Source organism: Penaeus monodon, unplaced genomic scaffold (genome assembly GCF_015228065.2).
Source record: "Penaeus monodon isolate SGIC_2016 unplaced genomic scaffold, NSTDA_Pmon_1 PmonScaffold_3124, whole genome shotgun sequence".
NCBI classification, from domain to species: Eukaryota; Metazoa; Arthropoda; class Malacostraca; order Decapoda; family Penaeidae; genus Penaeus; species Penaeus monodon.
In genome coordinates, this window is record NW_023657817.1 from 1 (window position 1) to 11,127 (window position 11,127).

General features: G+C 36.2%; 1 pseudogene; it reads left to right on the top strand.

Annotated features, from left to right (window-relative positions):
• The first annotated feature begins 6 nt into the window (after positions 1–6).
• LOC119570551 lies at positions 7–5,322 on the top strand (annotated as a pseudogene).
• The last annotated feature ends 5,805 nt before the right edge of the window (positions 5,323–11,127 follow it).

An 11,127-nucleotide genomic window follows, 5' to 3' on the forward strand; every position in this document is an offset into this window, starting at 1 on the left:
AAGGAGTTGCGTGTACCCAACCCAGGAGAGTAGCAGCCATGTCAGTAGCTCAACGTGTAGCGGAGGTAAGGTGTTTTTATCCTGTAGGGCTAGTTGAGATGATTTGTCTTTTCATTGTTTCTGTTTGACTTTCAAGTCAGATTGTAAATTTCTTTGAGATTTCCCTTTCATTGATCGTTTGCTAAGTTTTATAAAATGGATGATCATTTTGAAGTAGAACTGTGTAGCATATGAAGTAACTAACAAAAAAAAAAAAGCCCTGGGTCACAAGGCATTAAATTCTAATTTAGGTTAGAAGGCAGGGCTGATTTATTGTTTTATTGCTTTTTCATCATATAATCTAAAAGTGTCCAATATTTTCCAGGAATTAGATGTAGCTCTTGGACAGGAGGTTGGTATTCCATCCGTTTGAAGATTGTTCTTCATCAAAGACTGTTCTCAAGTACATGACAGATGGTATGTTACTTAGAGAAGCTATGAGTGATCCGATGCTTGAAAATTACCAGGTGAGCCTTTTGTTTGTTCTAGATATATTTACATAAACAAATGGGATTATTAGTTTAGGTGAAACCACAAATTGTACTTAGATATGTGAGTCAGTTTGCCATTTGCTGTCACACTCAAAATTGTCTTCATATAATGAATGCTGTTTTTAACTCCTTGAAGTGTAAGCAGTTAATGCAAGGCAGTGGATTTATTCTTTGATAGGGGAGGGATTAAACCAGGAGAAAAAAAATAATTTTAATGGAAAAGAAAATATAAGAAAACATTATAATTTTTAAGAATTCCTCTTTTAAACATTAACCCTTTGCCGACGGGTGGCATGTACGCACATACCATGGCATGGTGGGACTATCTGCCGGGGGCATGTACGTACATGCCATGGTGTATGTATGGACATGCCATGATTTTCTTTTTGTTACAATCACGGCAAAATATTATTTTTCTGCCACTGAAAGTGTGATTAAGTCGTTTTTAATACTCATTTTTGCTATGCAAAAAAAAAAGAAAAAAAAAGAAAAGAAAAAGATTTCAACTCCATGATGCCACACACTGCTTATTTTATTCAGACTATAGAGCGAATAATGATCAACTATGGAGCAAAATATCCATTCAAATTATCAGGAAATATGGCAAGTAGAGACTTTAGAAAATAATGAAAACTGAAAATACAACATATGCTGGTAGTATTACAAAGAAACAGCATGGGATGCTGGTATTTGGCATGAGTGGTCGCGCATGCCAGGGCGACGATATAAGCCCCTGGCAGCGAGGCCCAGGACACTATGAATACTACCTGTCGGGAAAGGGTTAATTTTTAAGATAGATAATGTACTATACTATACTATAATATAATATACTTTTTTGCAGATTAAGTTGATAAAAATATTTTTCATTAAACAGGTCATCTTGCTTGATGAAGCTCACGAACGTACACTAGCAACAGATATCCTCATGGGTGTCTTGAAGGAGGTTCTTAAGCAACGAAGTGACTTGAAGCTAGTAGTTATGTCTGCCACTTTAGATGCTGGTAAATTCCAGCATTACTTTGATAAAGCCCCCTACTGAATGTCCCTGGCAGAACTCATCCTGTCGAAATTTTCTACACACCAGAGCCAGAAAGGGATTACTTAGAAGCTGCCATTAGAACTGTCATACAGGTAATTCAGGATTACCATATTAGTGAATAAAACTTAGATATATTTAGTAATGAATTTGATGTTAAATGGAAATTAATATTGAATGAATTGTTGTCATTGATGTTTTGATTTTTTACAGATACACATTTGTGAAGAAATAGCTGGGGATGTTTTGTTGTTCCTTACTGGTCAGGAAGAAATTGAAGAAGCATGTAAGCGCATCAAGAGAGAGGTAGATGCTCTTGGGCCAGATGTTGGAGAGCTCAAATGTATTCCTCTGTATTCAACACTCCCTCCCAATCTCCAACAAAGAATTTTGAAGCTCCACCTCCCAACAAACCCAATGGCGCTATTGGTCGTAAGGTGGTGGTATCAACAAATATTGCAGAAACATCACTAACAATTGATGGTGTTGTGTTTGTGATTGATCCAGGGTTTGCTAAACAGAAGGTAAGATCCCAAGACAAATTATTAAAGATTTATGTACAGCTATTTCATCTTGATATTAGATTTCTAACTCTAGTTCTTGTGGTATATGTATGTTAATTAATGATTATGTTACAGGTGTACAATCCAAGAATCCGTGTAGAATCATTGTTGGTCTCACCAATCAGTAAGGCTTCTGCTCAGCAGCGTGCTGGTCGAGCAGGTCGAACCAGACCTGGCAAATGTTTCCGCTTATACACAGAGAAAGCTTTCAAAAATGAGATGCAGGTAAGGGTTACCTTGTATTTTAAGTTTATCATAAGCTACTTTTAAAAGTTTGCTTTTGATTTTTTCAGAATATGCAGATTTGATTTAAAAAATTTTATGTGTGTATGCTTTATCAAGAAAGTAGAAAATTGTTCTTTTATTACTAAAAACAAGAAATGTACTATGTAAATGTACTGTAATTGGCATCTTTCTCTTTTCTCTTTCAGGACAATACCTACCCAGAAATTCTCAGATCAAATCTTGGCTCGGTAGTTTTACAGCTGAAGAAATTGGGCATTGATGATCTTGTGCACTTTGACTTCATGGATCCACCAGCACCTGAGACACTTATGAGAGCCTTGGAGCTGCTAAACTACCTGGCAGCCCTCAATGATGATGGTCAGTGTACCTGTATAGGAGTAGCAGCATGATATAGATTATTGTATGTCCTACCTTCATTCAGTTAAATAGCAAGAATAAGTTAACACTTTTAATAGAAGTGATACTTTTAGACAAAGCCTAAAATGAGTACAAGGGTCAGATGATAGTGGTGGTTGTTGTTATTATTTTCTTTTTTCAGGTAATCTGACTGAATTAGGTGCAATTATGGCTGAGTTCCACTTGATCCCCAGTGGCCAAGATGGTCATTGCTTCTTGCGATTTCAACTGCTCAAATGAAATTCGTCTATCACTGCATGCCTAGTTAGTACTAAAGGTAGGTATTTTATTCTTAGATCTGTCAAAATCAATGATCTCATATAAAAGGAGACAGGAAGATATAGAAACATATGTAACCTATATACATATGCTTACATAGAAATACAGTGTGTATATATTACTTTGGTGTGTATCTACACTAAACTTAGAATGCGAGTGCAAGTCAAATGGAATGTAGCTTAAAGTTTATTCATCATTGCGCATAAGAACTTCGGAACTTTATATGCGTGAAACTCCTTGGAAACAATATTTAATAGAGAAAATAAAACATAGTACACTAATCTTCTCTCTCTCCCTCCTATGTCTTTAAGTTTATAACTATGTGTGGTATTAAAGTATCATATGTGTACGTGGTTTAGGTTAGGTGTAGGTGCTAGTATCTGGGAGATTTTGCTGTGCTTTGCCACAAACGCATGGGCTGAGGTCCACAAAGCTCGACAGCTATTGGATGGTAATTGACGCATCAGGGAGCTCTGACGCGGGCCGACGCCGCAGTACACCCAGGAATCCCGCCACCGCAGAGCGTTAAGATCCTCGGATAGATTTTGAATGTAACTTTCATTATCTGTTTGTTTTTTTTCAGGAAGAAGTGAAAATGTTGGGTTTGTATTTGTAAAAGTTTGATGTGATGTTTTATTCAGTAAATGAGGTATCGTTCTTATTCTTAACCCAGATAAGAATCAGTATCTACATTTTTTTTTAATGAACTAACGTAAACCCTTTTAGCTCATGCTATTAACGACAGGGATATGAATGCAGTATAGTAGTAGGTTTTGGTAAATGCACCTGCACATGTCCACATAAACTCTCTCGCTCTCTCTCATTCCTCAATCCTCTCCTACGCTCCTCTCTCTCTCTCTCTTCTCTCTCCGTCTCTCTCATCTCGTCTTTCCTCTCGACTCTCCTCTCTCTCTCTCTCTCTTCTCTCTCTCTCTCGCACAAGATCACACACACACACACACACACACATACAATGGCAATGTTGTGTGTGTGTTGTGTGTCGATATATATATTATATATATATATATTATAATATATATATATATATATATATATATATATTTATATATGTAATAGAGAACACTCTTCCATGTTGAAGACAATGGAAGAAAAACCCACCGTAACAAAAACTGGATTTATTGAAAATGAGATTACGCATTTTTCATTCCTCATTTTCAATAAATCTAGTTTTTGTATGTGGGTTTTGCCTTCCATATATATATAATTATATAATATATATATATATATATCTAATATATATATCTATATGGTTATATATCTATATATATATATATAAATACTACCTATATATCTATATATATAATATGTATTTATATATAATATATATATATATATACATATATATATATATAATATTACTATATATATATATATATATATCTAGTATATATGTGGAAGCAAACCCCACAATACACAACTAATTTATTGAAAATGAGAATGAAAATGCCGTAAGCCTCATTTTTCAATAAATCCATTTTTTGTACTGTGGGTTTTTCTTCCATTGTTCTCAACATGAAGAGTGTTTCTCTATTCATATTATATATATATATATATTATATATATATATATATATATTATTATATAATATAAATTATATATATATCGACACACTGCACACACATAAAGACTACATTGCTTTGTTATGTGTGTGTGTGTGTGTGTGTTGTGTGCGAGAGAGAGAGAGAGAGAGGAGAGAGAGAGAGAGAGAGAGAGAGCGAGAGAGAGAGAGAGAGGGAGAGAGAGAGAGAGAGAGGAGAGAGAGAAGAGAGAGAGAGAGAGAGTTTTATGTGACCCGTGCAGGTTCATTTACCACGCCTATACTATACTGCATTGTCATATCACTCTCATAGCCTGACTTTTTAAAAGGGTACGTTAGTTTCATTAAAAAAATGTAGATCCTGATTCTTATCTGGGTTAAGAAAAAGACGATACCTCATTCTTAACTGAATAAAACATCACATCAAGACTTTAACATACAAACCCCCATTTTCACTTCTTCCTGAAAAAAAAACAGATAATGAAGTAACATTCAAAATTTCTATCCGAGGGCTTAACCGGCTCTGCGTGCGGATTCCTGGGTGTACTGCGGCGTCGGCCCGCGTCAGAGCTCCCTGATTGGTCCCAATTTTTACCATCCAATAGCTGTCGAGATTTTGTGACCTCGCCCATGTCGTTTGTGTCCAAGCACAGCAAAATCTCCCAGATACTTAGCACCTACACCTACCTAAACACGTACACATATGAACTTTAAAACCACACTATATAAACTAAAAGCATAGGATGGAGAGAGAGAGATTATGTACTATGTTTTTAATTTTCTCTATTAATTCAGTGGTTCCAAGTAGTTCACCGTATATAAAGTTCTAAGTTCCTTATTCGCCATGATGAATAACTTTAAGCTCATTTCCTTCTGACTTTGCACTCTCCTTCTAAGTTTTCGTGTAGATCCACCAAGTATATATACACACTGTATTTTCTATGTAAGCATATTTATGATGTTCCATATTTCTATATCTTCTCTGTCTATATTGTATACATCAAAACACATACATATACGCCTACTTACACACACAATCAAACACACACACACACACATCCACACACCACACACACACACACACCCATATATACATATATATATATAACTATACTACTATCATATATCATGTATATCTACAATAAAATATATATATTATAAATATAGATATATTCATATCTATATGTATTCAATATCTGTTCTACCTATCCCCAAATATCTATACTACCCACAACACACACACATCAACACACACACATATATAATATATATAATAAATAATATATTATATATTATATATATCTATATATCTATAAACACCACACCCCCCACACACACCCACACCACCACACAACACACCACACGACACACACACCCCACCCAACACACATATATATAATGATATATATATATATATATATAATATATATATATATACTATTATATATATATTAATGATTACCTAAAAAGGGAACACCGGCAGCTCTCCGTGGAAGGAACATGGGACCCTACGCCTAACCACGTACAACTCCCGAGCATCACAACATGAAAACTACAATTAAGTATCATGCTGTGCAAAGGCGGCTCAGCATGACCTAACCGTTAAAGAAGAATATTATATAATATATATATATATATCTATATATATATTATATATGATATATATATATATGATAGATACAAATATATAAACAATGCACAATACATTTATAATATGTATCATATAATATGCGTTTGGCCGTACACACTACATACCATGCTACACACCACACACATAATACATTTATATATATATATATATATATTATATAATATAGAATATATTATATATATATAATATATATATGTGTGTGTGGTGTGTGTGTGGTGTGTGTGTGTGTGTGTGTTGGTGTGTGTGTGTGTGTGTTTGTGTGGTGTGGTGTGTGTGTGTGTGTGTGTTGGGATAGTGTGTGTGTGTGTGTGTGTGTGTGTGTGTGTGGTGTGTGTTTGTATTTTTATGCATACATAGGCGTGTGTGTGTTTTATCTGCTTGATGGATGCTAAGCATCCACTCACCATCAGTTCCAATATAAGTCGGAAAACCTTATAAAGATCGAGGAAATTCGATCGTAATAGGCTTCCGGAAGCATTCGAATGGTCGAGCAGTGGTTGTTGCTGTCATTTCGTATTATTTTCGCATACCCAAATGCCCTACCCAATAACGAGGGAATGCCGTGTTATTAAAATCAATTAGTCTAAACATAAAGCAAACAAAATAGTGCTAGCAATTAATCTTTAAGGACACGATACTAAGATATACCTGAGGGGAATCCCAACGTAATACGTTACGTTAAAATATTCATATAACTATTTCTGGACGTCGAGATAAACGCGAAGGCCGAATTTTTATAACCTCTAATGCCAATCCCCCGTACAGTATTCATGAAACCGTGCTCCTAGTGTTTTTTTTTTTTTTCCAATTACAACCAAAGACCATGCTGCGAAAAGAAACCATCGGCCAAAGTTCAACTTCCCTGGGAGATACGAAGAGAGCTGGGCCAAAAGACGACAGCATTTAAACCCATTTTCCTCAGTGAAGTAGGGGCCAGTTTGCACAGAACCTGATCCCAAAACGAAATATACATTGATCCATCGACGCTCAAGAAGATGTAAGAGGGGACTTTTTAAGGGGATTTTCAGAGGGTCCGAGGCTGTAGTGGTGGGGGTTGTTGTGTGCTCGTCCATGAAACTGTTTGGGTTTTAACATGTTGTTTTCGGGGAAGGGGATTTTCGCACTTCGGCTTCTCCTCCTGCGAAAAGTAGGTATTACACGGTGACAGCGGAGTCTCGTAGTACGGGAGGGGAGATAAATCGTTCATTTTGTGTTGAAATTAGTGTCATTGGGGTTTTCCATAACCATGACTTTCAATGCTGCTGTTAGGGGACTATCGCTCCCCATTATGCAATATTTTGTCGTATAATTCTTAGCGAGGAGAAGGTTTTAGTCAGTCCATAGTCTCAAGGGGCAATATGAGAGAAAAAGCCAAGTTAATAATGTTTAAATCTATAGTCTGGATGATAAGTTATGTGAATTTTGTTGAAATTTGGAAATGAGACTCCTAAACTGATTCCAGGTGAAGAATTTTTTTCTCTGATCGCATCTCGTTGTGAATCTTCGTGAACTCTGGCACTCGCTTGGCTCTGTATATGTGGCCTGAATAGGATGGGGATTGGGCTTGACCAAGTATCAGAGAAATTCAGGGTAAATGCAAATGACCAAAGAACTTTTTGTTTTATATTTAATTACCTTGCGATACACAGCCTTGTAATATCCGTGGGACGTTGCTCTGTAAATCCCATTTCAGAGGGTTTGCCTGTCCCCCTAACCCCGCCTGGTATGCCAAATTTCATATGTTCTAACAGGATAGAGCCATGGCATCTTTGAAACTCTTACTGATATTTTTTCTCAAACTGTAAAATCTGGAATGGCAAGCTTGGTGAGTCATCATGTTCTAGTTTCTCTAGCTGTTGGTGGGAATTGCGTCCACTATCTCCCTTTTTTGTTGATTGCCTTTGATATTTTTGCCTTATTAGCCCAATGCTGATGGGTATCAGAACACCTTGTGTTTATAAAAACTCTGGTGATTTACTGGAATGTCCCTTGACACTGGGCAATTGTAGTTCTGCTGCATGTAGGAGGATACTTCCCTGCTCCCCCACAGCTCTGGTTGCATATGCTGTAAACCAATAGACCAAGTGGGGTATGTTCTGACACCTGTACATGTGATCTGTTCAGGTTGGGGTTATAAGGTTTTTCTCCCGCAATCTTGCACGCCCCGCCATGATGAACTGATTTGATTTCAAGGGTACTATTCTTGGGTTCAGCAAAAATTCAGGCAAACCACCTCTGTGCATTTTTTTTTTTTTTTCACCATAAACAAATAGGTTCTAACCAGCAACCTTTATCTACACCAATGAGTGGTCTCCACTTCCCCTGTCGCCCACCCAACCCATAGGATGCAAATCTGCAGATTATTTCTTATCCCTAACAGCTGTCGTATTTGGTATCTATGTTTTCAAGTTTGCCTTAGCTTAGTGAATTCATAACTAAGGAAGATTAACCAGGATTGTCAATTCAATATCTGCCCACGAATAATTTTTTTTTTTGACTGGGTCTTCACAGACATTAATCTTGATATGGTATTCCTGATACTAGGAGAAGGCATGGGAGTATATCAGGTAATTATGGTGAAAATTAAAAAATGAAATAAGAAAACAAAGTAAAGTAACACGCAACAAAAGCGCTGAAAATAGGATAAGAAAGTGTTTATTTTGTCCCGACATCATATGGCTGGCATTGAAGACTAGGCTGTTTTTATTTTTTTTTTGGGGCTAACACCTTTTGGAAAAACATCTGGTGTATCCAACCAATCTTTCAGTAAAACCTGGCCAAATTCACAAGCTAATCAAAAGATCCATGTCATGGCTTCTGGCTATTCCCTAGACCATAGATAGTTTTTTATATATCCCAGGTAACCTACTATCTATGCCCCTTAGCCAGGGGGCTTGACTCCGCTGGACCCATATTGTAGTTTACACCCTAAAGTATACTAAGACCTTTGGATACAAGACCCCCCCCCACCAAAATGGATGAGGTAAAATCTTACTACTCAATAGAAACTAAATTTTTTTTTTGATTTAATTGCAAAATTAATAATCCTTTGTTTTCTACATAGTAATTTGCTCCTGAAAACAGCATACATTTCTCACATTTCATTCATCTACTGTCCTAAATATCGTGTGGTTTTCCATTAACTTTTTTTTTTTTTTTTTTTTTTTTATTTTGATATGTGGGACACTTGACGGGATCGTATATCAAACTGCCGGCTAGTAATATCCACTTCCTCTGCAATAGCCCACTATATGGTTTTAATGATAACCCAGGACTTGGAATGCACGGAAATAAAACTTCTGCCAGCATTTGTCAAGGAATGGAATTTCCTGGCACTGTGCCAAATATTCTGGTACTTGAAAATGTGCATTGTATAAGGTTATTGTAACAAAGAATATATATACATAACTGTAATAAGTATGTTAACGACTATTTATAAATGTTACCTACATAAATTTAAGAAAAGCAGGGGTTGATGATTACGACAACAAATACTACCTTCACAGAGTTTAGTACTACATCAAACTATTTAACAGTTGTAAAATACGATTATAGAGTCAAGAGTGGTATTTACTTCTTGCCATGTCAGCATGAATGACGGACTTAGAAAAATATTGTAGATCCTTTGAAGAAAATTTTGCCTCGTTTTGCATCAGGGTAACCCATCACATACATTTGATAAGCATGAACCTGATGGTTATCCCCTAAGACTGTGCCCTAAGAAATTATAGCATAGTTTGAACAGAAATTGATAAATAAGTATCAATATGATGTTTTGGCTAAGAACTCCCATGACCTTGTTACAGAATCCGCCCTTTGAACCTTCCTGGGTTCCGTTGCCATCAGATATGGGCAGGATTCCCTGAAATAATTACAAAAATTTATAAATACTGGCCAATTTCAATCTGAGGTGAAGTTGCATTTCAAAAAGTAAAAGCAAATGGAAAAAAGACTATTAGTGATGGAAGCTGCATGAAGTACATATTAAAACAAAAAACAATGAAATTAATGAACCTCAATTTAATCAAACATTAATGATGAAGATCAGTGTATGAACCAGACCCGCTGTTTTTCCCTAGCCTATAGGTCTGCCAACAGATACCTCTCTTTATTACCCAACTATCTCCCGAGTTATTTGGTCTGCTCCTGAATGGCCTTCCTGTGATTCACGACTCATTTCCTTTAGCCAGGGATTTTTAATAAATATAATTAATCCAACTGTATCCTTAATGGCCACTGTAGACTTTCATATAAAACTCAGAATGCAAGTTTGGTATTTTTCTCTGTACTTTACATAAAATTTAATGTATCCATAGTCCTCACGCCCACAAGAAAATCATACTCGGTTTCATTTTGCTCAAGGAGCTTGAAGGATTATAAGTGTATGAAAAATCTTGATTGCTTTAGGCAAGTGGCATTCACCATTTGCCAATATTACATTATTATGATTAGTAGAGTTTTTTGGTCAGAAAAAAAGAAAAAGATAAATAGTTGTGTATATATTGAACACATACACTGGGGGAATGTGAAAACCTATGGGCTCTGCATTATTTAAGGGTATTTAAGCTTGGTTTCTCATTTCCTTGGGATTATGAAGCACCATTTTTTTGACCTTCCTAAAGAAGCTCTCGATGTTTTACATACCAGATACTTTGAGTGAGTGCGAGCATGTGCATGCATGTTGGAACCATACAACTTTGCATTTAAACTCGCATTTAACTACCTCTGCCTACGAAGGGGTATATAAGTCCATTTATATGTCTTTTACTCATAGAGGCATCTGCAAGTGCTTAGTAACCAAGGAGTCCGTTTTAGTCCAAGCTAACTATTCTGACCGTTTACCCCTTTTCCCTTAGACTTTTGGTAAC